A 27,246-nucleotide genomic window follows, 5' to 3' on the forward strand; every position below is an offset into this window, starting at 1 on the left:
TACATTTTAGAACCCCCTTCCCCCCGCAAAAAAAAATCAGGCCTTACTCAAAATTGTATTGGTTGTTCTGCCTTGATAAGAACTGTAATAATAGCTTACATTTACCAAGGAGTACTTGCTAGACATTGTTCTAAGCATTTATATGTCTTCATTTATCTGATCATCACAACTGTCCTTTAAATTAGATAACAATCTTACTTTGCATTGAGGGAAACAGGTAGAGAGGCTTGAAGTAACTTACCCAAGGTCACTTACCTTGGAAGTGATAGATTTGTAATATGGACTGAAGGGATCTGGCCATAAAACTGATGCCCTTGACTTTAGTGCCACCATTTATATCCTATGTACACTTATCTACTTTTTCCTTGCTTTCCTTCTACATTACAGCTTTTCAAAGCCAAAAGTCATGTGTCCTCGGTGTCAGCAGCCGGAGCAGCACTGAATACGCAATGATGTACACTTTGTGCCATCTGCGTGGCTGACTGATGCTCTTTTTGGTTTTATTTGTCACAAGGCTGCTATAAGAGAGTGACCTGAGTTTCACTAAAGAGAAATCTGGGGCTAATAAAAGAAAGCTTTACAAACGACAGAGCAGCTTTCCTACAGCAATTAACAGCCTTTATAATGTGTTTAGTCAGCTCTTGGTATATGGCTTCGGGATTGATAAAAGAGGCATTTTAATGGAAGGCAGACCTTCATAGGCCTATTTTACACCTGACTTTCAAAACATGAGTGAATGTTGACAATCATAGCTCGAAATAAAGGGAAGAATTGATGGCTTCATTATAATGTTATCTATATTTAAATATTTAATACAATTTTCAAAAAAATTGTGGAAGCAAATTCTTCTAAGGCACTTCTAGGTAGAAGGATTTAGAGGAAACAAGGAAGAAAGAGATGTTAAAAATTGGATGAGTAGGCAATTTGGGTAAATAGAGTTATATTTCATTTCCCCGAACAGTACAATGGAACTGCAACCACAACAAAATGGTTCAGAAGTTTATAGAAATAATCTAGTGAGCATAAATAAACACACTGCCTATGTGATCTTTGTTCCACAGTTGAAGCTATAGAAAAATGTGAGAGAATATTTGGTGATTTTGGTCTTTTAAAACTCCCAAACACTCTGCTCAGGAAAATATTGTTTATTTTCATAGCTCCAGAGTTTGTCTATCTATTCATACAGAAATATCAGACATAATTTTGAAGTCAATGGAAGGAATAATAGCACAATTTCAATCAAAGGAAAATAGGAACCCAGTGTTGGTAGATGCTCTGTTCTATTCCACGTGGTCAATCAAGGACAGTAGCAGAAGGCAGTAAGACTCCTGCCAGCTTCCCAGGCTCTGTGCTTTGAGAGGCCATCAGATGGTGGCAGTAAATACCAGAAGGACCTCTCTTCTGGGGGCTGTGGCCCATTGAAATCTAACTAGTGTACAGAGGTCAGGCCTGCAGAACCACAGCACATTTGACCAATTTCATCATCCTCCTGACATTACCTCCTGACATCATATGGGCAAAGGTTCTGGCTCCCTTCCTGCAGGAATCAGAGAAGAAAACTTGCTTTCTCTCTCTGTCTCTGTCTTTCACACACACACACACACACACACACACACACACACACCCCACACACACACACTGAGCAGCTCTCAACCATAGCATAGTAGAGTCTCAGATCTATCTTCCCACTCACCCACCTTCCATAATCATAACAACACAGATGATTAGAGAGTCAATATCAAGGAAATTTATCTGTTTAGAAGCCCTTATTCAGCATTTCATGATCTACAAGATGGGAAACTGAGTGACAAAATTCCAGACATTGCCAGCCACTACAGACTTCCATGTGTCTTCTATTATATCTTAAGCCTATTTGTCCTCAGAATCCCGGTTTATATGTGTTTTGTAACATTGACAATGAATAAAATGCCACCTTTTTTCTGGTATTTTGTCTTTCTAAACAGCTTTCAGTATAATAGACATACAATAAACTCCACATGTTAGAGGTGTACAATTTCAAATATTTTGGCAGATACATTGAGGCTAGCAAATCATCGCCATAATCAAGAAAAGGAACATATCCCCCAAAATGCCTCATGCCCAACTCTCCTACCCACCCCCATCCAAAGGCATCAAGCGATCTACTTTCTGCCACTCTGAGTTATCTTTCATTTTCTAGAATTTGTATAAATAGAATTATGGACTGTGCATTTTTTTGGGGGGTGGCGGGTCTGGCTTTTTTTGCTCAGACATTCTAGGAAGAACATAATATTATCTTATTGTGGTTTTCATTCAAATTTCCCTAATGGTTAAAGACATGGAGCCTCTGCTTTTTTTGTCGCTAGTATATTAATATATTCTTGAGTGAATTGTCTTTGCAAATCATTTGTCCATTTTGCAATTGTTGTCTATTATTACTGAGTTTTGAAAGTTCTCTTTATTTTCTGAATACAAGTCCTTTTACAAATGTTTGGTTACAAATATTTTCTCCCAGTATGTAGTTTATCTTTTCATTCTCTGAACAGAGTCTTGAAAAGAACAGAGGTTTTTAACTTTTATGAAGTCCAGTTTTTCAATTTTTTTATTTAAATAGTATGTTTTTGGTGTTGTCTCTAAGAAATCTTTGCCTAAGCCAAGGTAAAAAAAATTCTCTTATGTTTTCTTCTAAAAGTTTTATAATTTTAGATCTGGAGTCTGTGGCTCATTTGGTGTTGATTTTAGTATACATACAAGATATGGATTGAATTTATTGTTTCCTCTTTTCTCCTTAACTTTAAGCCTAGTCATTTACTAGCCTCAATTTACAAGGGAAAGCAACATACTTCTTGCACCTCTCTCTAATGTTAGAAGCTCATGTGAAGACTCTGATACCTGTTTTCTGTTGATTGGAATAATCTTAATTGGATCTTGACCAATGCTGGGTTTATATTCTCAGAAATTAGGACATATAGATTAGCCAAGCCTATATTTCAAAAGATATTACACTAAATAGTGAACAAATCTGCCTGTGGGTATTTACTAATTGGGATAAATGTTGAAAGCGAGTTGAGAGTAGTAGCACAAGCAAAGTGTCATATCTGGTTAAGCCTCCCCAAAGGTACCCTGTTGGGTGCATCACATTCATAGACTGAGTCTCCCACACCACCTATCTATACAGATGTCCTCCTTCTGGCTAGACTTCATGCATCTCCCTGCCCCTGCCCAGCCCCTGATTCTGATGGTCAGTTGTCTACTCCAACTCCATCATTTCAGTTTCTAGACAGCAGGATTACCACTTAGGCCAATGGACCAGTGGATGGGTCACTACTGCTGACCCTCTCATTTGGCAAGCCCTGCACCTCTGCTCCTGCCCGGTGGGCATCTCAGGCAGCTGCTGTTGGATGCAGCTCAGGTTCAATGTCGTAATAAAACTTACATTTAGCCAAAGGTTACTGAAAAATCAGAATATGAGAAGACAGGAGAATTAGTATGCAGGTGGCTAAACACCATCTTCCAGGACTTCAAAATAGGAACACAACAACCTCTCCAAATAATAAGTTTGTTTGCACGTATATGTGTGCCTGTGTGCATGCGTGCATGTGTGGTGAGAGAGAGAGGGAGAGAGGGAGACAGAGTTTCTGCAAAATATCGGGATTCAAGCCAATGCTAAGATACTAAAAAGTCCATAAAACACATAAAGTTTGAATTCCTGGCAGACTTATTATCAATGAAGATCCATAAACTTTGGGGGCCTCTTTTACCTCCGTATATGCTAAGCACTGTCTCTCCTTTCTTTGCACACTTTCCCTGGACTGACACTGCACATCTGTTCGTTTCCTCAGTAGGGAATTGCAGTCTCCCAGCTTCCCCTCAGGGAAGAGAAATAGCCTTGATATTATCACTGGCCGTTAGGAATCAACAAGGGAATTTCTGCGGCCATTTAACAGATAGCTGGAGCCAACTTCCAGTTTAAATTCCAGTAAGGGGATCAGGCACCCTCTTGAGGAAGTGTTAAAACTAATTTCCGGTATTTTATGTTTTCAAATTGGCAATCATCAAAACTTTATGACTTGGCCCACAGGAATCGGCAAGGGCTGGCCTGTTGTGCATAAATGCTATGAACCCAGCCTTCTTTCTGCAATTATTATTGCTACACAAGCAATGATCAGAAATTAGGAGTGAGGTTGGTTGTGGAGGTAAGAGAAATATTGGCCACATGTGTTATGTGTATGTGCTGATAACAGAGGCACAAGGAAAAAGGAAAACCACCATCCAAAAATACCCAACCAGCATCCTGAAATACTTAAAGATGCTTTCTTTTGTATTAGGCATGTTTCTCTATTAAAGCACAAGTGCCCCCTGTAGCACAATACGTTTAGTATAAAAGTATTTATTAGATCTTTTCCTCAGGGACAAATGATGGAGAGAAGTGCCCTCAGTTTGTAGGTCAAGTTATAAGAATGGTTTACATTTTTGGCACATGTTGGCAATTATAAAACTTTTTGCATACATTACCTCATTTGCTCCTCAGCACAATTATTTACGGCAAGTGGGCAGGAATTGTTATTTCTATTTTACAGATGAGTGGTTCACAGATGTTAAGTGATTTAGCCCAAGTCATAGTAAATAAAGGACACAGACAAGATTCAAATATAGGTCCTCTTGGCCTCAGAGCCTTTGTTTTCTCTATTTATTTAGTTTAGCTGAAAATTTGTGTTGGGTGGAGCAAGAAAGAAGTCTAGAGCAAATATAAGTGTATGAGGATCCTGTAGAGGCCAGGGAAAGGTGATGGGCAACAGTGTTTCAGGTCACCAGGACCCTATTAGAAGGCAGTGTGGCTAAAATAAAAACCAGGGGACCCAGACTCTTGGGACATCATGAGAATACCTCCAGCCTTTTGGCCATACATCACTGACAAGCAGGGTTCGGGTTTTATTTTTGTTTTGGCTGACATGTGCAAGGTGACCATTCTCCAAAGGCAGTCCTGCTGTGAGTTGTTTAATACTGCAAATATAATACCTGGTGACAGGGACTCCCAGGACGATTTTCTAATTTGACTTTGAGAGAGCTGCTTTGTTGGCAGTTTTGCAATATCTTATATAAATAAAAACATGTAATTTACTTGAGTTTTCATCTAGAAATCCTTCTGGTTATACAGAATACTCACCGGATGTAGAATATCTCCTTACCCTATATCCCATCTCCTCTCTCAAAAACTAACCTAATTTATTGTCTACAAACTGGATAGTGAAGAAAATACTAACACTTTCATATGGCACATATTGCGTATGGAAAGCAGTAGAAAAGAACTGGAGCCTGAAAAGTCAGGTGAGCAGGAAGCACTGCATTTGTTTATTTTCTGTAAAGTCTCTCTGTTCCTCTTACTGGTAGAAAGTTCAAAACTTTCATTCTTGGCTTCCTTACCCCGTGGGATGGAAAGCCTAGGGTGCCTAGGTTGTATCTGTCCAAAGCACTAGAGGAGCCCCTCCGGGCAGAGGCATCAATCTACCTTGGGACATCCTCTGTCCTGGGCTACATGGACATTTCGTCTCCAGATGCTGTGGTTTCGGTACCATCTGTGGACTTCCAGAATCTCTGGCAAGGTTGGCCCCAGAAAGTGGAACACAGTATTATGGCTTTTGGGTTTTGTGACTTCCCTAGAGGGGAAGCTTCCAAACAATAGAAAACCCTTCTTTCTGAGAACCTCACAGAGGTCTCTCTCTCTCCCAGGCTGAAAGAATCTCCCCTCTCATCCTTGTTGTTTGTCAAAGGCACATTCGCTCTGTTCCCCTTCAGGGAGCCATGATTCCTGAGGCAAGAAAGTGAAATGAATGGAGAGGGAAGTTTATAGGAAGGAAAAGCACAATTTAATAGTGCAATAAATCAGCCTGCCATAATCATATCATGGCTGTAAATTGAGATTTTCCCTCTTAGAGGATTTTTGAAAATTTCACAGAAGAAAATCAAGTGAAATTGTTCTTTTTCTACATAAACAGGACAAGTGTGCATATGTGTACCCATATACAGGTAGATGTACAAGGTATGTATGTGTGCATGTATATATAACATGTATACATACATATTTTATACATCTACCTGTATATGTGTATGTGTATACACATGTGCACACATATATATACAAGTATATGTACAAGGTATGTATGTGTGTATGTATATATGACATATATATACATACATTGTACATATACTTGTATATCTACCTTGTACATATATGTGTGTGTATGTATATAAAATGTACGTATACTATACACACAGATATGTAGCTGTGAATGTGTGTGTGTATGTGTGTGTCCATTATTGGATCATAAATCTCTATCAAATTATTAGAATTTATTTGTCTTTTGTTCTTTTCAAATTCTTAATCCTTTTATTTTTACTTTTTAATTTTTAATTGACAAAGATTAAATATATTTATCACATACAACATAATGTTTTGAAATATGTATACATTGTGGAATGGTTACATCAAGCTGTTTACCATATGCATAACCTCATATACTTACCATTTTGTTCATGTGTGGTGAGAAAACTTAAAGTCTACTCTCTTAGCAATTTTCAAGTGTACAATTCACTGTTGTTAACTATAGTCACCATGTTGTACAATAGAGCTCCTGAACTTATTTCTCCTGTCCAACTGAAACTTTGTATCTCTTGAGCAACATCTTCCAGTGCTCTTACCAACCCATGGCAACATCTATTCTACCCTCTGCTTCTTTGTGTTCAACTTCTTTAGATTCCACATATGAGAAATTCTGGCATTTACCTTTCTGTAGCTGACTGACTTCACTTAACATAACGTTCTCCAGGTTCATTCATGCTGTTACAAATGACTTTGCCTTTTGAATATAATTCTGAGTTCTGTTATATATAAGAAATAATAATATTTGGGAACATCGTTAATTCTACCTGCCACTTCAACTTTCCTTCATCCATTCCAGTTTTCTTTTAAATTTTGACCAGTTACAAGTTTTGTTTTTATGTATATGTGTGTGTATTTATTACAAAATTGTGGTTCATATACAAATCGCCTTTGGCAGAAAGCTCAGCCAGTAACGTTTGGTGCCTCCCTCAGTGGGGTTTGCTGTGCTGGGCACGATGGAGGCATGTGATGTGGGGGGCATGATTCTGGCCTAGGAGAGCTGTCCATCAATTGTGATAAATGAGATATACTCCTGAGGAGAACTCAGATAGAAAAATAAGTACAACTGACAGAAAAAAAGTGAAAGCCAGGATAAGCATTAAAAGAAATAAAAAAGTTTTGGAAGTAAAACTGGGTTGAGACAGGCAAATTTGATAAGAAATGAGGAGTGGAGTTGCCTATTGTGTACCAGGGAACTTGAAGATCCCAGAAAATGTGTCCTTGGAAATCCAAGAGTCTGTATTGAAGCCTTTTATTGACTAACAATTGACAGCATTTTATTCAAACTTGCTTTTCTCAGAGAAACCCAAGAAGGCTGATTCGGCTGCTGGAGTCTTTAGTATTAAAGAGGTAGAATTTCCCCTCAGAAAGGGCAAGAAGTACTTGGATACAAGGAAGAAAATATTAATTTCATATTCAGGGACCTGAGTAAGCCAGTGCTTTGGGAAGAAGGGGTCAAAGGAGTTAAAGGAGCAAGAGAAAAGGCGACCTCAAGTCACACCTGGAAGGAAGCTCAGATCAGGAAATGGGCCCTAAAAGGGGAAGTGATGTATCCAAGGCCGTGTGGTTTGTTAGTAGTGAGCCAGGATCAGAACCCAGGTGAAAAATTATCTCTTCTGATCCTTTTGCAAAATATTTTCAACAAGGATTCCTGACTTTTGTCTTAAGGATGGTGAAGTCATTTCTTGGATTGTGGGATAGAAAAACCTTACAAACTTATTCAAGTGACAGCACTTAAGGACTCGAGTTTTATGGCAGTTTATTAAGCTTGAAAAGTAACAGCAAGTAAGAACAATCAATCATTGCCCAGATTGTTGTCTAACTGACTCCCAGGAAAAAGGAAAAAGTTAAAAGAGCAAGCAGGATTGTGCTTAATTCATGCCATATTTTCAAAACCTTTCTCTGTGTTTTCTGGAATCTCTTAATGTTGTCTCATACATTTTTCCAGCTTTGGAGGAAAGCCGAGCCTTTTTTTCTAAAGATTGATTCTCTGTCAGTGAGACTTTATTAAACCATATATTGAATGTCCTGAATCCTCTAAGTTCTACTTTAACTACTTAAAGTTATAGTTCCCCTTTTAAAGTCCAGTTCTTTTTTAAAAATGTTATTCTGAACTCTGACATTGCCACTCAGGGCAAGCTTGATTCTAAATGACCAGACCCTGGTAAACACTTTTACTTTTTTTTGAGGGTGTGAACATAGCAATTAAATTACTGGAAAATTACTGTCAAGAAGGTCAAATATTTAGAGATAATGAAATAGCAGGATTTTAACATGAAAATATGTACCCTATGATATGCATTACAATTCCCTGGTAATCATCTGTCAACTTGGTAGATTTTACTATTCACAAAAATTGTCTGTGCTTCATAAATTAATAGAAGCCAATGGCCTTTTCCACTAGTAAAGCAGTTGCAATTTTCTGCATATTAAGAGGCTGTTTTGGCTCTGCAGAAACAGAAAAGAATTGATGGGATCGAAGCAATACTAGCAAATATTGAGTTATTCTGATATAATTTCCAAAATTTAGCGATCCTGAAATCTTTGGATTTCTTTAAATCAACACAGAGCTCTTGAGGTATTTTAATGCATTCTCTCAGCCAGATCCCTCAGTGTGGCTTTGAAGCTATAAAGGTTCTAGGGGAACAAAATGGAGAAGAGTCTAATGATTTCAATGCACACGTAAGAGAGCTACACATCAAAATTAAAAGGAACCTGAACGAGGTTTTTCTTGGCCTGGGGGTCAGTAGTTCCTGCAACCAGCTGCGTAGCATGGACGAACCTGCTGCTTAATCTTTCTGTATCTTTGCTCCTGCGCTCGTGAGATGGCAAGAAGGAAAGAACTTCCTTCATGTGGTTGTTGGCATTGGATGAGCTAAGGTAGGATGGGTAAAATACTTGGACGATACAGGAGAAAAATTAGTGCTGAACGGACCTTATCACTATGTAGGATGATGTAGAGCAGCACACTTCCTTCCTTAGGAATGCAGTTTCAGCATCTCTAGCTGAGAATACAACCAATTTATCAAATGTCTACTGGGGCTAAAATTAATTTAGTGGTAGTGGCTGGCATTTTTTATTTAAATGAATTGAAACAGAATAGAGCAGAAAATACCAGAGAGCATTATATATTCTAAGTATTCTTTAGTGCTACTTTTCAGTGCTACTTTTACATATAGGTTTTAGGGATACTAGATTGATATGAAAAAGTAATTTTTCTTCTGGTCATGCTCAAAATTTTGAAGTCACTGGATTATATGGTACCTAAATATTGCTCTTCTCTTGACTGGTCTAAAATTCTGTTAAAAAGCAGAAGTTATGCACAGTAGAGGGCCCTGAAGATAAAACCAGAAGACTCTGCTGGACCTGATCCTTCCTTGTTGAAATAACTTCTCTGTACCCCAGTTTCATCCAGTGTAAAATGTGGATAATAGTACCTGGCCAGGCATGGTGGTTCACATCTGTAATCTCAGAATTTTGGGAAGCCGAGGCGGGCGGATCACTTGAGGTCAGGAGTTCAAGACCAGCCTGGCCAACATGGTGAAACCCCGTCTCTACTAAAAATATAAAAATTAGCTGGGCATGGTGGCAGGCACCTGTAATCCCAGCTACTCAGGAGGCTGAGGCAGGAGAATCACTTGAACCCAGGAGGCAGAGGTTGAAGTGAGCTGAGATCGTTCTACTGCACTCCAGCCTAGGCAACAAGAGTGAAACTCCGTCGCAAAAAACAAACACACACCAGAAACAGTACTTATTTTTCATAGGCCTGCCACAAGAACTAGAGGAGGTAATGTATGTAAACTAGGTGTTATTTTGAAATATAAATTTGTAGCATGATTTTAATCATTCTGCGATTCTGAGCACAGAAAATTCTTTTGCTTTACGAATCTTGTTCCTGCATTACCTCATTTCTTCCCTCTGTGTCTTTCCTTTCATCTATCTGTCCCTCTGTCTGAAACACTGTTCCCACTTTTGCTCATTTTATTCCTCCTTTGAGACTTAATTCAGGCACCATCTCTCCCATGTCACCCCAAGTGTATATATCTCTTTTCACTTACCACACTTTAAAATAAAAATCTGTGAATGTTCCTGACATTCTCATTAGACCATCATACTTCCCAACTTTATATTCACTGTTTAAATCCCAAAATTTTGTGGAGATTCTGCACCTACAAGGAACTGCAAAATATTGGCTAAGCTGACCTGAACTAATCTCCTGCTTTCACAACTATTTCTATCTCCACCATCACTCTTGTTCTCCTACACCCCCTTTCAATATATCCACTTATCGTTCCTACCTCCTATCCCATTTCTAGCATGTATATGGTATAAATAATAGTGAATTAAGCAGCAGCAGTGTCCTCTTGGCCTTAAAACTGCAGCATCTCCAGGGAAGGCTATGATAAAAGTGGATTCAGAAAGGGAAAGCAGTAATTGTAGAAGAGATATAATGACCAGAAGAGAAAGGTAATAATGTTAAGTTACTCATGGGTTGTGACATTTAGCTGAGTGACAATACATGAGTGTACAGAGGTAGGAGAACCAGGGGGAAAGCTTGAGGCCTAGAGGTGATTAGCAGAAGGGACAGACTGGTCCAGCCCTCTGAGTCTTTTCCTCCATCTGCCGATTGCCCTGGGCAGGGACAAGATTACTGGGATCACCATGGTACCCAATTATGCTCCTTCCTCTACACTCTAGAAAGGGAGGTCCCGGCAGCTTGAAGACCCTCTGTCATTACCCAACCATCTTGACCCGAAAACTTCCAGTTCTCAATCCCACATGTAAATAATTAACAAAGCAATTTCCAGGAGGCCATGATACTGCCACAAGGAAATCAATAAAGCCTGGGCACAACAACAGACACTTTTTCAAACTCTGAGTCCGATCAGATGGTTACAACAGTCTTCTGGCTGTTGAATGTTTTCCCTCCTGTCACTGCCGAGTTGCGGGGTTGATTAATCGGGAAACCGGTAACAGTCACCTTCGCACTGCTGTTAGCAGATTCCTTTGAGAGAACAGGTCAGGAAAACATCTGGTTTGTCTCCTTTGCATTTATCTGTTTATTCATGCATGGAGATTTGTTCCAGGAGTAACTGAAGCATATAATTCTGAGAGTTGGAATAAATTGAAAATTGCTCCTGCTGAGATTTTGACAAGTTATTTTCCTGCTGGGGTTCACTCTAGACTTTCCTGTCTTTCCCAGAATATTTAAAGTGGCTTCCACTGTGTCAGATACACTGTAAACAATTTTCAATGTTATAGCTTCAAGGTAGGCTCAGTAGGCTTTTAAAAGCTCCAGGCCACCCAATTTGCTAGTTAGTGTATATTACCAATTACAATGCTTTGTCTGCCAATGCTTCTAAAAGCTGTGATAATATTAATGGTACCATGGAGTGCCTCTCCTCTTGAATGAACCTTCACTTGTCTTACAGATGACATAAGCTGAGAGTAAATGCCTTGCTGTGATTCAACTGGAGTCACACCTGTGCTCTTTCACATGCAAGTTACAAAGCATTTTCACAATGTGTTGTCTTGTTTAACCCTCACAACATAATAATACATCGTTGTGAGTGTATTATTGTCCCTGTTGTACAAAAGAATGAATGACATGCCCAAGCAGTGGATTTACAAAGAGGTGAGGACAATGCCCAGGTCATCTGGCCTAAATCTAGCGCTCTTTTTACTATCTTGTAACCTGTGGCACATTTCTGGTGATCTTTCCAATACCCAGAATCAGCTTCTTTCATGTTAAGAGAACTCTAGTTTTGTTTTCCCTTCTAAGTACCTGGCTTGGTGCAAGAAATTATGATTGGTCTAAGAGGAGAACAGCAATATTGGCTCGTTATCAGTCCAGGAATAGCTATGGTACCACAGTACAATTCAAGCCACTGCAACATAACTGAAGATCTTTTGAGTACTTCTCAGAGTGTATAAGACAGAACTAATGAGAAGGCCTTTTTTCTCCCCACCACTCATCTTGATTCCTGCTTGAGACATTGCCGTGTGATGTTTGGAACTGCAGCTGGCTATTTTGTGACCATGTGTGTGGCCATTTCTGGCAAAAACAAGCCAGTTTTCTTAAAGGATAGAAAGCGCCTGCATCCATGATGGCATCAGTGAGTTTCCAAACCAACCACATCTACCTTTGGATTTCTTGTTAAGCAGACAAATAATTGTTTATGTTTGAAGTCATTTTAATCAGATGTTCTGTTACTTACACTTGATTACATCCTAACTGATGCACAGCTACTCTGCACCTGCTCTGCTCTTGAGACACTGACGAATAGGTTGTCTAACATTCTTGAAGCTTGTACCATTGCTCCTAACTTAAGCAGGTGCTTTGACTCACCCTAAAGACCTTCACTATTCCTCTTTTTGGAATAGCAGCTGCCCTTAAAGAAAATATATAATACTCTATGCTAAGAGTTGTCTCAGTCACCCTAGACCTTTTCTCTGTTCAACCTCACCTGCCTGGTTCTACTCTTCACAATGCTCTCAGCTTCTCCAGATCAGTGTGTTTTACTCTTCAGTTTCTACCTTCCCCGTCCCTTTCAGCGTTTGCCTCCTTCCTGGTCTACTACTGTTTGTTTATATCCTAAACCTTGGCCTTGCTCTGCTTTCTGACCTTCAGACCCATTTGATTATGGCTTGGGACTTTGGTTATGATCATTTGATTATTAGTTTATAACTCGTTGCTTTGCTTTGATAGAAAAAGAGAACTAACATTTATTGAGCATCTAGTGTGTGCTAAGTACTGATTTAGGAGTTTACCACATTTAATCCTTAAAATAAGCCTGTGAAATAGGTTTCATCTCCATTTTTTCCTTAGCAGCAATCTCATAATGTAGGTAAACTACCCATGATTGAACCTCTAGAAGTAACATAGCCAGAAGACTAACCTATTGAGTTTGATGCCAGAGTTTCTGTCTTCCAACTAGATGAGGATACAGTATATGAAGAATCCTTCGATCATTATTTTATCTTCCCTAATCTTGTGGCTGATTTTACCTAGACTACAGTTCTGACCATCAGATTCTCCATCTCAATCTAATAGTAGAAAAACATGGAAGTCTCACAAATGTACATCATATGACTATCCTATCTCTGAAACATCTTGGATCCTGTCTGTTATACATTCAGATAAACGCAGTCTAATTTTGTTAAATCACTATTCACTAATGAAGAAAAGTAGTGAGTCTCTGGTAAAATCACTTGGCTGGGAATCACCACTTGATTTTTGGAGTTAGCTGTTTGTTTAAAAAGTACCAATCTGGCTGGGCATGGTGGCTCACTCCTGTAATCCCAGCACTTTGGGAGGCTGATGCGGGCGGATCACCTGAGGTCAGGAGTTCGAGACCAGCCTGACCAACAGGGAGAAACCCTGTCTCTACTAAAGATACAAAATTAGCCAGGCATGGTGGCGCATGCCTATAATCCCAGCTACTCGGGAGGCTGAGGGAGGAGAATCACTTGGACCCAGGAGGTGGAAGTTGCAGCAAGCCAAGATAGCGCCATTGCACTCCAGCCTGGGCAACAAGAGCAAAACTCTAAAATTAAAAAAAAAAAAAAAAAGTGCCAATCTAGATTTACCTTAATGGAAGCATCATTTTTGTGTTTCTTGGATATACAGGCCTATCTGGTGAAACATTTGATCTGAATTTGGAATAATTTGGAGTATACATTTGTACAATAATATTCATCACATTTTTATTTACAATCAAAATTAGTCAGAATCTAAATGTTCAATAATAAGCTTGGCTAAATAAAATATGGTATATTTAAAAAGGAAGGAGTACCATATAGCTATTACATATTTTATTTAGGGAAATATTTTATGACACAGGAAAATATAATGAAGCATTAAAAGAAAAAATAGGATTTTAAATTGCATACACTACAGGGCTTCACTTTTGTAATGAATATACAGGTTTATGTGCACAGAATAAAAGGCTAGATAAAAATAGTACCAGGATGTTAATTGTGATAAGATGCTATTTATATTTTTTCTTTACGTTTATATTTTCTAAATATTTTATAATGAAGTTCTTTTATTAATCAAAGAAAACCATAATTCAAGAAAAAAGCAATTGATAAGTGAATTTGAATTAATGTTTCTTAAATAGCGCACTTTCTATTTAATGCAGTTAAATATGTGATTGCTAAAAAACAAACATTGACACACAACTTTTTAACAGTGTATCTATTGCTGCTATAGTTTGGATGTTTATCCCCTGCAAATCTCATGTGTAAGTCTGATCCTCAGTGTTGCAGTTGGGGCCTAATGGGAGGTGTTTGGGTCGTGGGGGTGGATCCCTCATGAATGCATGAATGCCATGGGGGTGGGGAAGTGAATGAGCTCTCATTCTATTAGTTACTGAGTGAGAGCTGGTTTTTAAAAAGAGCCTGGTGCTCCCCGCTCTGTCTTGCTTCTTTTCTTGCCATGTGACCCCTGCACACAATGACTGTCCTTTCCCTTCCACCACCATCAGCGGAAACAGCCTGAGGTTCTCACCACGTGCATATGCCCCATCTTGGACTTTCCAGCTGTCAGAATTGTGAGCCAAATAAACCTTATTTCTTTATAAATTACCCAGATTCAGGCATTCCTTTATAGCAACACAAATGGAATAAAACAAATGCCTATAACAATGTGTAATTACTTCTTTAAAAATTAGTAAATACTCATATTACAGTGAATGGGGAAAGAGCCCTCTCATTGTGAAGCCCCTGAGGTTTCTGCAGGGGAAGGCCCTACCTGTGGGCGCCTTCTGGGTCATTCCAAGTCAGCAAGAGAACTTGTGCTTGAGGTTCATCTTCAAACTGCAATACAGTGCAGTTGGGCTACATCAAAAATAAGTAAATAAATTAATGCGCAGTATTATTTTAGATGATGGTAAATCTAGGGAAAGAGAATGAGTCTAGGGAGGATGATTTGATAGAAATTTGCTTGGTAAACGTTTATGAAGGCTGTCAAAAGACAGGAAAAGACCTTGACACAGTCAATAAACAAAAAGCAGGCCTGGGGCACATGGGAAGCTTAGTGGGGAAGGGCAGAGTAGGGCAAGAGGAGGGAAGCTTATCAATAGAGTTTGGGCACTTGAATTATCAGGGAATGCCGGGCTCAGAGTCTCAAAAGAAATTAAGTTGTGCCAAAAAGAAATTAGACTCCCTAGAAATGACAGCTTTAATAAAATGAGAAAGTATAAATGTGAAATGATGTCTCACTATTCTATGATAGGTGAGTTGTGTGTATGGTAAAAAAAGAACAAAGAAAAAGTCCGTGAGCATTTTGGAGGCTGATAATGTTGTCTTGAAATGGTATTTAAGGAAAATGCGACCAGTGTGGCCTGGTAACCATGGCTGCAGTGACTATGATAGTTCGGGCAAATGCAGGATTTCCTGATTTATCAGCAGAAACAAATCATCGACTCATAAACATACTTGGCCAGCATGGCTAAATCTTTTATTTTCAGGTGGTCCCATTGTTATTGAGGTTACACCTCACATTTTATGTTCAAAATTTAGAGTTTTCTGATTTTCAAAAGTAGCTTTCAATTTATGGCAGTAAGTTTTCATAGCTTTGTCTATGGACAAAGCCTAAGTGCTGTTTAGAAGAAGCACATATTCATTAGTCTTTGCTTGAAGAAAGTTTCCTAATCTAAAATACTTCAAGCATACGCTTGCTACTTCTGCTTTAAATCAGACAAGCCTCACGAGAAGGGACTGAAATTCAAATATCATCAAGATGCTAGCAGTATACTGAGATTCATTTCACAAATAATTCCCAGAGAAAGACTAAGTTTGAATCAATAAAAGTCAGCTGTTCGGATGCCACAGGTTTGAAAAAAATGCATTTGACCCCCAGAGCCAAGGTGATTCAAATAGAAAAGTAAAATATAAACCTTTTAACTAAATCATGTTGGTAAATATACACAAAAATGTAATGAGTAAGAAAACGTAAAAGTAATTGGGACTATGTCACCCCATGGGATTTAAGTGGCCAACTGGCTCTTCCTTGGTGACATTTCTTGTCTTGTGCTTTTTGAAATTTCACTGTAACATCCTTGACGTGCACATCATTGGCATAGATAAAATTTCTTCCAATCTTTTGAGTCTACTTGATCAGAGATTTAGCAGGAAGAACACAAATGTGATTGAAACACTATCAGATCAATATTCAATGGAGTCTTCCTACTAAATATGTGTGAAGCCTTACAAGTTTAGTCAGTTGTTTAATACCTTGTAAGAAAGACCTTCCTTTCCTGCTAAGATATATAGTTTCCAGAAGTTAATTCCATTATATTATGGCTATTCATGGAGCAAACTTGCTGCTACCTCTGTGATTTTAAAAAAAGAACATCTTGAAATTGCCTTCGATACTTACCCAGTTAGGTTTCATGAATCATCAAGGTGGGGGGAAATGTCTGGATAGCCTCAAGTGTTTTGAATTTCCGTTTTCTTTGCTTAGGCTAGATTTTTATGCATTAGTTTTTCACTGACAACATTTTTATGGTTTTAAACACTGTAATTAGAAGTCCAAAAAGTTATTTTAATGAGTTGGCTAAAAATTGATGCCCTTAAAACCAGGAAATCCCAAATGTGTCCATGTTGTGCATGTTGTATTTCAGATTAGTGGTTTAAGCTTCTAAATTTGTATTCTTATTATGGGGTGTATAAATTAGGGAAATTTTCATGTGGGTTTCTTGTTTGGTTTTGCGTTTAGCATTTAACGTGTTTGAATTGTCTCCTAACTACCTTGTCTTAAAATAACTCTGGATGTTTGGACAGGTGGTTACACTCTGTTAATCACACAAAGAAAGTTGAAGCTATTTTAAAGCAAGTCATTCCCACTATGGTAACACTGTTGAAGCCTTCTGCAATACAGAAGGCTTCTACTTCTGTTTTATCAACTCGGCCTTTCTCTAAAAGTGTCCTCATAGTATCTATGTAGAGTTGATGCAATATCTTTAAATAGTTCTAGACTTCTTGTGATATCACCATCTGGAGCTTGGATCTTCTTCTTCACAGGCAAAGAATTAGCCCTCACTGCTCCTGTCCTCTGAGGTTTATTTAATACCCACAATTATATCATTTTGTGCTGAGCGCCAACATAGAGCAAGTTCAGGAAAGCATGGTGTTTCAGGTTTGTAAGGAATTTTTAAGACTTTTTTTTTTTTTTTTTTTTTTTTTTTTGAGACGGAGTCTTGCTCTGTCACCCAGACTGGAGTGCAGTGGTGAGATCTCGCCTCACTGCAACCTCCACCTTCCGGGTTCAAGCAATTCTCCTGTCTCAGTCTCCCAAGTAGCTGGGACTACAGGCGTGTGCCACCACGCTTGGCTAATTTTTGTATTTTCAGTAGAGACGGGGTTTCACCATGTTGGTCAGGCTGGTCTCGAACTCCTGGCCTTGGCCTCCCAAAGTGCTGGGATTACAGGCATGAGTGCACCGTGCCCGGCCAAGGCAATTTTTAAGAACCTTTTAATTTTGAAATAGTTACAGCTTTGAAGGAAGTTGCAAAAATAGTACAGAGAGGTCCAAGTTCATTTATTTTAACTACTCACTTTGCCCTGAAAGACTTTACACATTTAAAACTGAAGAAATTCGGTTCTGAAGATTTACCCATCAGGATCTGAAGAATACAGGCACCCAAATCAAAGGACCAGCTTACTAGCAAGTAAAGAGGTGAAGAAGGGAAGAACAATGACCCAACAAGTAATATCCTCATTCAAAATGACTTTGATTAAAGGAACATGTAATGGGATGAATACTTATAAATGTGCAGACTTCTTTAATTTCAGAATTATGATGGAAGAGGTGTTTATACAACCACCTGGGCTTTGAAATCAGTGCTTCAAATTCTGGCTCTGTTGATTACTGTAAAATCCTGAGATGGTAATTGATCTCTCTGTGTCTTTGTTTCCTCTTCTATGGAAGAACAATAATAATATCTTTCCTGGACAGTTGTGACAAGAATTAAAATTGTTTAATATGCATAAAGAAGACATTTAGCATAGTATTCAAGCAAGTGCTCAATCTATTAAAGATATTATCATTCCCTTTCACTTCTGAAAATTCAAATACAGCCAATTCTTGTTGTTTGTAGTAATTTATTCTATGAAGTCACCAGGAACACTGAATTAGCAAATATTTATTACTCCAAGAGGAAATATAGGGTTAATTTCCTACAAACCACTGTTCACAACATATTTTTGTCAGCCATTGTCTAACCTTGTTTTGTATATGTTTCTGTATAAAGATATTGCATGCATTCATTAACACTGAACTCATGGCTAACAGCATTATAGCTCATGTCAGAACAAAGCTTATCTAACAAGTATATTTTCTCTAATGCATTCTTCTTAGGAACACCAGTCAGCACTTCAACAATATGCTTGGAGGCCATTTTAAACAGTGAAATCACCAAGAAAAAGAAAAAAAAGTGGAAAATGTTGCACTACATAAACGGCAGAAAGCACACTTATTTGCAGTATGAGAGTACAAGAAAGTGGAGCGTGGCTTTGTTCAGCCACAGCTGGGAACTTGTGCAATGGGGCACTAAAAGTTTTCTCCACTCTGTATAGATGTATATCCAAAAATGACTGTGAAAGTGCTGCAAGTATGGGTTTGGGGGTTACAAATACATTTTAGTGGACAGGCAAATTCACAAATATGAAATCTGTGAATACCTATGACCTACTGCAGTAGTGTTTTTGCCAGCCTGAATAAATTCTTGTGTTGACTCCTGAAAACATAAGTGAACTTGATTAGAGTGCAATATTTTGAGACTGGTTTTTATGTGTGTCTTGTAGAATCAAGACCTGACCATGTTTCTGCTCCTACCCTCCCTCTCCTTTCACTTAAGTTCTGCTGTGGACTCATGTGCCTGGTTGAGGTCCCTGAACACGGCAGGGTCCCTTGTGTCTTTGGGCTCTTCTCCATAGGGTTCCCACTGTCTGTGATGGGACAGTGCAGAGCCACTAAGCCTACAGGCTCTGGAATCCCACAGCCTGGGTATGACACTCAGCTTAACCACTTACAAAACATGTGACCTGGAGCAAGTCCTATAACCTCTCTGGCTACAGTTTCCTCTTCTATAAAATTGTGATAATAACATCATTTACCTCAGAGGATGTTGTGAAAATTAAGGAGATTATGTCTTCAAAACACTTCCTACAATGCCTGGCACATAGGATCATTCTGTGTTTTTCTGCCTGGTCAGATTCTATTTGAAGACTCAATGTCAATTCCTTGGTGAACACATTGCTAATTCCCCAGGTACAACTAGTCATTTTCCCCTGTGCTCCTGAATCACTTTAGTTCATAACAATCACAGCACTTGAGGAAATGCTGCATTGCTGACAACCTCTTTCCCTGTGCAACTGTGAGTTTCCTGATGGATTTTTTCTTTTTCTTTCTTTTCATTTTCTTTCTTTTTTTGAGATGTGAGTCTCTCTCTGTCACCCAGGCTGTAGTGCAGTGGTGTGATCTTGGCTCACTGCAACCTCTGCCTCCCAGGTTCAAGCAATTCTCTGCCTCAGCCTCCCAAGTAGCTGGGATTACAGGCACCCGCCACCACGCCTGGCTGATTTTTGTATTTTTAGTAGAGATGGGGTTTCACCCTTTTGGCCAGGCTGGTCTTGAACTCCTCACCTCGTGATCCACTTGTCTCGTCCTCCCAAAGTGCTGGGATTACAGGCGTGAGCCACTGCGCCCAGCCTCCTGATGGATCTTTTCAATCTTTGCTTCCCTGGTGTCCATCAGGGAGCCAGACACACAGTAGGTGCTCAACAGTTGCTAAATACATGAGTTAATATATAAATATACATACTTATAATTACAACTCATAAAAAGTAGTGGCTTGAACAATTGGAAGGAAAACTGTTGAGCAAATATAAAATATCTGCTCATTTTTGAATTTAAAACATAGATATTATATGTTAATTTAAGATTAAACATATACAACAAATTATGTATTTTAGACCCCAACTCTGTAGAATAGGGTTTCTCAAGGTGTAACTACGTGTAAAGTTTGTGAATTTTGTAGGTTCCTAATCTACCCCAGATCTACTGAATATGAGTGATGTTTAATAAGCTGTCTGCCTGAAGCTTGGTTATCACTCTTGTGGCAGCTGCTCAAACTCTTCAGAGTAATCTTCTGAAACAGTAGGATACATTAGGATGTAAGTGCCCTGGTATGGGCAGGCACCACATGTGTTTTGCTCAATACTGTGCCCTCTTATTCTGAACTAGTATGTAACACATAGAAAGAGCACAACAACTAGTTACTGGTTAAACAAATGAATAAATAATGCAGAGAAGGAGCAAGTTCATAGTCCCCGTAAACACTTTGGATTGTATTACCGAAGTGGAGTCCCAGATTCACCCATTCTCAGACTTCTGTGCGGGTAACAATTCTTATTTAAAAGAAAGCTCCAAGACTCACTCTCTGAAGATTCTGATTCAGTAGGTCTGGTCGGGGGGTGGGGGGCTGGAAGTCTCCATTTTTAACATGATCATAGGTGATTCCAAGCAAAGTGATCATTGTTACACACTTTGAAAAATGCAGTACATCATCCAAGCAATGGCCTAACAACCAAATCAAGTGTTAACAAAACTGTGGTGTGTGGTTCAGTTGTGGGGTGCATAGATATCAATGCAGAGAGGAGTTTGTATATAGTATTTAATACTTGTATTAGGGTTCTCTAGGTTCTCTAGAAGGACAGAACTAATAGGATAGATGTACATATAAAGGGGAGTTTATTAGGAGTATTGACTCACATGATCACAAGGTGAGGTTTCACAATAGGCTGTCTACAAGCTGAGGAGCAAGGAAGCCATTCCAGATCCCAAAACCTCAAAAGTAGGAAAGCCAACAGTGCAGCCTTCAGTCTGTGGCTGAGGGCCTGAGAGCCCTTGGCAAATCACTAGTGTAAGTCCAAGAGTCCAAAAGCTGAAGAACTTGGAGTCTGATGTTCAAGGGCAGGAAGCATCCAGCATGGGAGAAAGATGAAGTCTAGAAGACTCAGCAAGTCTGCTCTTTCCACTAATCAGCTTATTAGATGATGCCCACCCAGTTTGAGGGTGGGTCTCCCTCTCCTGGTCCACTGACTCAAATGTTACTCTCCTTTGGCAACACCCTCACAGACACACCCAGGAACAATACTTTGCACCCTTCAATCAAGTTGACACTCAATATTAACCATCTGAATACTCATTCTAATGAAACCTGGAAACAATGTTGAACTCAGGGTATTCTGAGCTCTGCTGTGTTATCTAATAAATACACAGCAACCCATATGTGTTCCCATTACATTTAGAGTAAGAAGTGTCATTTAAATTCTCTTCTGGACCTTCATTCTCTTCCTGACAGAGAAGGAACATGACAGGGCACATGTGGATGCTGCTCATCCTCTCCAGTATATACAATGTTTAATCATTGAAAGAAAATAAGAATGATAGTGAAACCATGACCTCCCAAAATGTCTTTCACTTCATTGGCTGTTGTGGTTATTGCAGTACTTTTCTGATGGCTCTTGTCTTGTGAAACTTGTTTTTGACCTCTGTCTACAAGACTTCTGGTTCTGAAGCTTTTCTTAATATAGCTTAACTGTTTGGTGTCTACTCTTATGATTTCCAACTTGGCAGTGGGGGTTTGCCCATTCTCTGTTCTCTGTTTCTTGCCATCAGCTGAGGCTTCTCAGCTCTCTTCCATGCCTCAGAAAGAAGGTCTGAAATTATGTAATCCACATGGATACAAACCCAGTGTGGAACCTCATGTGAAGTCTTCAAGCTGTCAGCCTTGTCAACTCAATCTTTCCTCATTTTCTGGTAGGGATAACAGCAGGACATTATGTTGATTCTCTGCTAAGATAGATCACTTCCTCTCTGGAGTTCCGTAATATCAAAGTGTATGCATCATAAACTTAAAGCATCAATGTAGATTGGAAAACTCTCTACACCCACCTGCTGCTCTGCTTGCTACTTTCCAGGCATTTAAAGGAGAACAGGCCTGTGGGATGAGTGCAGGTGGTGTGTAAAAACTAAAGGAGTTCCTGTATTGGCAGCAGTGGCAAGGGGGAAGCAGAAAAACCAGATGGAAGTTTATTGCTTCTGGGCTGCACTTACCACAAAGTAATTCATATGCACTTTTGACTTTATCTGCAGCTTTGAATGTAGGCATATTTATTTTAAATCTCCAAGGAGCTCTTATGTTTGATGGATTAAACAATGTTTAATTACATTTACAGCCTTTCCATGAGGTAGATAGGGAAGGCCATTCCATTTGGTTTACTGATTAGTGGCGTGGTAAATTACACATTAGAATAGTGCTGTAAATAATAAAAATGTCATTTTATTGCATGATGTTCTATCCTCTTCTTATGCTATCATGACCATTATACCAGAGTCAAATGATTTCATGAGATTTCCGGCAAGACAATTTTTTTAAAAGCCTGGAGCTGGGCTCAGGAGATCTAGATCTCAGCTTTTGCTTTAATATTGCTCAGCGGGATTAATATTATCAGATTTATAATTTCACTGACATTATTTTTAAAAACATGGATAACAATAGCTACTTTGCCTATCTTAGCATTGCCGAGGATCAAATGAGATTCAGCTTGTTACTGGTTCAGTCTTGGGAGGGAATGTATCCATTTCTTCTAGATATTCTAGTTCATCTGCATAGAGGTGTTTATAGTATTCTCTGACGGTTAGTTGTATTTCTGTGGGGCCAATGGTGATATCCTCCTTATCATTTTTTAATTTATCTATTTGATTCTTTTCTCTTTTCTTTTTAATTAGCCTAGCTAGTGGTCTATTTTGTTAGCTTAAAAAACAAAACAGCTCCTGGATTCGTTGATTTTTTGAAGGGTTTTTCATGTTTTTTCTCCTTCAATTCCACTCTGATCTTGGTTATTTCTTTTCTTCTGCTAGCTTTGAGTTTTATTTGCTCTTGGTTCTCTAGATTTTTTTTTACTTGTGATGTCAGGGTGTTGATTTGAGATCTTTGTGGCTTTTTGATGTGGGCATTCAGTGTTATAAATTTCCTTCTTAACACAGCTTTAGCTGTGTCCTAGAGATTCTGCTACACCGTCTCTTTGTTCTCATTGGTTTCAAAGAACTTCTTGATTTCTGCCTTAATCTCATTATTTACCCAGGACCCATTCAGAAGCAGGTTGCTCAATTTGCATGTCGTTGTGTGGTTTTGAGTGAGTCTCTTAATCTTGAGTTCTAACTTCACTGTGCCGTGGTCTGAGAGACTATTTGTTATGATTTCAGTTCTTTTGCATTTTCTGAGGAGTGTTTCACTTCTAATTATGTGATTGATTTTAGAGTAAGTGCCATGAGGTACCGAGAAGAATGTATATTCTGTTGTTTTGGGGTGGAGAGTTCTGTAGATATCAGGTCCACTTGATCCAGAGCTGAGTTCAAGTCCTGAATGTTTTTGTTAATTTTCTGCCTCAATGATCTTCCTAATATTGATAGTAGGGTGTGAAAGTCTCCTACTATTATTATGTGGGAGTCTAAGTCTCTTTGTATGTCTCTAAGAACTTGTTTTATGAAGCTAGATGCTTCTATATTGGGTGCATATATATTTAGGATAGTTAGCTCTTCTTGTTGAATTGAACCCTTTACCATTATGTAATGCCCTTCTTTGTCTTTTTTGATCTTTGTTGGTTTAAAATCTGTTTTTTCAGAAACTAGGATTGCAATCCATGCTTTTTTCTGCTTTCCATTTGCTTGGTAAATTTTCCTCCATCCCTTTATTTTGAGACTATTTTGAGTCTTTGCACATGAGATGGGTCTCTTAATGATAACACACTGATGGGTCTTGACTCTATCCAGCTTTCCATTCCAAGTCTTTTATTTGGGGGCATTTAGCACATTTACATTTAAGTTTAATACTGTTGTGTGTGAATGTGATCCTGTCATCAGGATGCTAGCTGGTTATTTTGCAGACTTGTTAATGTAGTTGCTTCACAGTGTCATTGGTCTTTGTACTTCAGAGTGTTTTTGTAGTGGCTGGTAATGGTTTTTCCTTTCCATATTTAATGCTTCCTTCAGGAGCTCTTGCAAGGTAGACCTGGTAGTGGTGGATTCCCTCAGCATTTGCTTGTCTAAAAAGGATTTTATTTCTCCTTAGCTTATGAAGCTTAGTTTGGCCAGATATTAAATTCTGGGTTGGAAATTCTTTAAGAATGTTGAATATTGGCCCCTAGTCTCTACTGGCTTGTAGGGTTTCTGCTGAAAGATCCACTGTTAGTCTGATGGGCTTCCCTTTGCAGGTGACCTGGCCTTTCTCTCTTGCTGCCCTGCTTTTCATCAGTCTCCCTGGGTTGTGCCAACTGCCTAGTCAGTCCCAATGAAAGAACCTGGATACCTCAGTTGCTGGTGTAGGATTCACTCACTGTTTTCGTTCTTCTCAGTGGGAGCCTCTGACCGTAGCTGTTTCTAGTTGGCCATCTTGGCTCCTCTCTTCTACAGTTCTTTTTTTTTTTTTTTTGATAAGGAGTCTTGCTCCACTGCCCAGGCTGGAGTGGAGTGGCCCAGTCTCAGCTCACTGCAACCTCCACCTCCTGAGTTCAAGTGATTCTTCTGCCTCAGCCTCATGAGTAGCTGGAATTACAGGTGTGTGTCAACACCCCCGGCGGCTTAGTAGAGACTTTTTGCATTTGGCCAGGCTGGTCTCGAAATGCTGACCTCAAGTGATCCATTCACAGCCTCCCAAAGTCCTGGGATTATAGGCATGAGCCACCGCTCTCAGCCCCACATTTTTTTAATGTAGGGGTTTTGTTTACAAATGAAACTACAGCTCTTTTTTTAAAAGACATTTCTTATTAAATGAAAACAAGAACTAATTAAACTTTTTCTGAGCGTATGTGTTCTACTACAGCTCGTTAGTGAGAACATGAAGCTGGGGGTGCCATTAATGCAGAAGGAGATTATTATTCATCTGAGTGTGTGAGGGGGGCTAAGTGTATCTTGCTGCTCTATTTTCTGCTACTTTTTGTTTTTGCTTTATGTTTTGGCTTTGGGAGATCATGTTATTTTCCTGTTTGAAAAGTCATACATGTTCATGGCAAAAACTTGCATAGAAATTGAGTAAAACTTTAAGTCTCCGTCCACCACAGTTTTTTTTTTTTTTTTTTTTCTGTTAGTGTCTTCCAGGAGACAACTATTATTGACTAGTTTTCCAGATATTCCATGCTTCTATGAATGTGTGTCTGTGCATATCTTTTTAAGAAAAATCACAAATGGTAGTATAATGTACACATTGTAAAATATACTTTGCATTTTTTTACCTAATTATATTTTTTCATGATAATCTTTCCTTTCCAGTTCAACTTCTCACATTCTCTGAAGTTAATAATTATCTCTGTTTATTGCTTACTTACTCTTCTATGAACTTGTTATTAATTTAATGCCTAGAACCTTGCCAGTTGTCTAAATGTCTTCTACATCTATTCAGCCCATCAAATATCCTAACAGTGTTATCTTCTGGAGGCTTCAGATGTGTTCCTTTATGAACTGGTTGTCTTTTATACTTAGTATGAACTATCATGCTGGGATTGTCTTTCATCATAATTCCAGGGATTCCATTGCCTCTCTTTTGTGTGTCTGTGTTTCCGTTTCCCTTTCTTTCTACTTACTGGTTTACTCCATCATTTTGGTGCTGGATATTCTTCAGCACGCTCCTGGGGAAAAAAAAATTGGATAGAATGTAAATTTTTGAGGTCTTGAATATCTGAAAATATCATCATTGTATGTTCACATTTGATTGATAGTTTTACTGATAGTTTGGTGTACAGAAAAGAGTTAACCTAGTAAGCCTGATAATGCTGCCCTTGGAAAGGCCTCCTTGTAGGGTTGTCCCTTAACTGTTGTCTGGGAACTTGGATTATAAACAGTTCCTTACACTGATATAAACATTCCTGGAATGATAAGAGTGCTTTACTATTCCTAATTTATTTGTGCAAACGATATGGTTTATGCTGAACACCTGCTTTCCTTTTGAGAAAATTCTATTTGGAATTTTGGTACATGGTAGGCCGAGGGTGCCTACATGACCAGTCCCCAGTGGAAAAAGTAAAAACAGTGGGCAGTGCATCTCTAATGAGCTTCTCTAGTAGACAACATTTCACTCTTGATATCACAATTCATTGCTGGAAGAGTTAAATATGTCACTTGTGACACCAGTGGGAGAGGACTCTTGGTAGTTTCAAGCCTAGTATCCTCAGGACTTCATCCCATAGTGGCTTTTTTCCCTTTGTTGATTTTGTTTTGTGTGCTTTTGCTGTTATAAACCATAGCAGTTAGTGCAACTGTATCCTGAGAGCTGTGAGTTCTAGTGAATTGCAGAATCTGGGAAGGTGGTCTTGGGGATGCTCTGACATAGTTGGTCGTCGTTTTCCTTCAGAATGTTTTTGACGTTTTCCACTGCCTTCTATCTTCCATGTGTTGAGAAGTCAGAAGTCAATCTTACCTCTGACCTTTGTATGTAATATTCTCTTTCACTCTCTCCTTCCCTCAAACCTTTCAGAATCTTCACTTTGTCCTCAGTGTTCTGAAGTGCTGGAATGTCATGATGATGTGCCTTGAGTGCCTTGGTGAGTGTTTATATTAATCTACTCTGCTGGTCTCTTAATGGCTCCTTGTAATCTAGGAGCCTTTGTCATTTATAAACGGAAAATTTTCACAAATTACTTGATGATTTCCTTCCTTCAATTTTCTCTTTTCTCTATTTGGATTCCTTTGTTTGGATATTGGAACTCTAGATCTAGTCGTCTAATATTCTTGCTTTTCCCTCCTGCGATTTTCCATGTCTTAATCAAATTTCATATACATTTCTTGGGCTTTATTTTGTAAATCTATGGCTTTTAAAATTGCTTCTGAAATATTTTTAATTTATAAAAGCCCCTTTTTTTTGTTCTCAGAATGTTATTTTAATGATATTCTTTTTTTCTATAAGGATATTAGTGACAGTTATTTTGAAATTATTTTGCCCTAGAGGAGTCTGTTCCTTCCAGGTGCACTGTGGATACATGATTCTTTTGGTCCTTTTTATGTTAGAAACTTTATTCAGATGTCTGCCGATCCTTGGCTATAT

The sequence above is a fragment of the Macaca thibetana genome, chromosome 17, assembly GCF_024542745.1.
Source record: "Macaca thibetana thibetana isolate TM-01 chromosome 17, ASM2454274v1, whole genome shotgun sequence".
NCBI lineage: Eukaryota > Metazoa > Chordata > Mammalia > Primates > Cercopithecidae > Macaca > Macaca thibetana.